The 1,999-nt window shown below is 31.5% G+C and overlaps 1 pseudogene across 1 annotated transcript; it reads left to right on the top strand.

Moving 5' to 3' along the window:
* The first annotated feature begins 852 nt into the window (after positions 1 to 852).
* Positions 853 to 1,662, top strand: LOC145001315 (V-type proton ATPase subunit E-like; annotated as a pseudogene). The gene is made up of 4 exons (XR_013661540.1): positions 853 to 1,014; positions 1,108 to 1,310; positions 1,394 to 1,493; positions 1,580 to 1,662. The product of XR_013661540.1 is annotated as a V-type proton ATPase subunit E-like (transcript).
* The last annotated feature ends 337 nt before the right edge of the window (positions 1,663 to 1,999 follow it).

The following is a 1,999-nucleotide window of genomic DNA, read 5'->3' as shown; positions in this document are numbered from 1 at the left end:
AAGAAAAGAAGAGAAAAGAAAGTCACGAGAGAAAAGAAGAGAAAGAAAAGGAAAACAAAATTTTCTTTTGTATTCCCGATTTGAAGAGAAGTGGAAGGAAAATTAATCATTTTCTTTTGTCCGTCCAAATCCTCCCAAATCAGAAGGAAAGATAGGAGGGAAAATGATCCTTCCATTTCTCTCTACTTCCTTCCTTTAATGAAACTTGGGAACATCATTTTTTTTCATTTTCTTCTCATTTCCACCCATTTCCTTTCTTTTCTCTAGTTAAGTTGAACTTGGGAAGGTGTAAAGCAATTGTGTAAAGTTCAAATCAACTCACTTTTACTGTTTTACCTTATCCGTTTTTAATTCTAACTTTCATTTAGGGTTTGGTAGATTTGAGATCATAGCGTATCAACTCAAGATGCGAATTTCTATTTGGATATCTTGGTTGATTGTTGTTGAATTAAACATTTCGAAATTGCAAATCAACACTAACTTTCATTTAGGGCTACTCTATACATTAACAACATAAGTAGAGTACGGATTGGTAATTTTTGTCGGAATAAATCGGATTAATAGATCAATTACATCAAATTAAGTAATTATAAGCAATTTGTTTGAATCAAAATCAGGATTAGCTCTATTTGATATTACTTATCCAAATTTATCGATATTTTCTGGAATTTAACATTGAGAAGTTGCAATTAGTGGAGGCGGAGAGAAAGAAAATCCAACAAGAGTATGAACGCTAACAGAAACAAGTTGAAGTTCAAAAGAAATTGCAAATTCTCAAAACATCTTCTTTAGTTCATACATATCTTCATTTTGCGTCTAATTCTTTGTCATAATCCTTGTTGCAGTGAGTATTCTATGCAACTCAACACTTCTCGAATCAAAGTTCTTCAAGCTCAAGATGACTTAGTTACTGCCATGAGAGAGGATGCATCAAAGGATGTTTTAAATGTCAGCCATCACCATTTCAAACACCAACATAACTATGAAGCATTGTTGAAAGCTCTCATTGTCCAGGTACTGATCATACATATATGATTCTACATTTCTACTTACGCCATATTATTAAATCACACTATTTTCAGCTAAAGATGAAAACTTTTGTTCCAGGGTCTACTTAGATTGAAAGAACCATCTGTGTTGTTGAGATGTCGGAAGGAGGATTTACATAAGGTGGAATATGTTCTTCATTCAGCAAAAGAGGAGTAGAGTATGCAGCAAGCAAAAGCACATGTCCATAAACCTGAGATAATTGTTGACCAAATCCACCTTTCATCTGCTCCTTCATCTGATGATCCTCATGTTCTTTCATGGTATGCTTCCATTTATTTATAAATCATTATATCCTATACATATTTTTTTTACTTACCTCTTAAACTTTCTTTTTGATTTTCAGCTCTGGAGATGTAGTTTTGGCTTCTAGAGATGGTAAAATTGTGTTTGAAAACACACTTGATGCTAGATTGGATGTTACATTCCGTAGGAAACTCCCAAAGGTAAATTTTATTGTATTTACGTACATCTTAATCTTAAAAAGTTGTTAAAAAATGATATTGTTTTTAACATTTGTGTGTTGTTGCAGATTCGCAAACTGTTGTTCACTCAGGTTGGTGCTTAGTGGATCCACTTCATATATTTCCTATGTTCATTTGTTTGAATTGTAATAATCATATGAGTTATATTATGCAATATGCATACATTCTTTTGACTTATTACATGTATGTACTCTTTTGAATCTTTCAACTTGCATTGTGATGATGAAATAAAAGGTTAAAACCCATCTAAACCAAGAAAAATAATTTTGATAGTGTGGTGGTGTTTGTCTTTATATTGTGGCATTTTTTATTTTCTCATCCAAGTTGAAAATTTTCCATTAACATTCAAGATTTTCGGTGAATATTAATTCCTCCACGTTTAGATTTGTAAAGATTTTTATTTTAATTAATCATTTGAATTTTAGTGACCTAATTGTCTTATCTAAATTGTTATTTGTTTTTAATGA

Source organism: Lactuca saligna, chromosome 6 (genome assembly GCF_052625555.1).
Source record: "Lactuca saligna cultivar CGN05327 chromosome 6, ASM5262555v1, whole genome shotgun sequence".
Taxonomy (NCBI): Eukaryota; Viridiplantae; Streptophyta; class Magnoliopsida; order Asterales; family Asteraceae; genus Lactuca; species Lactuca saligna.
This window is presented reverse-complemented; position numbering and strand designations above follow the sequence as displayed.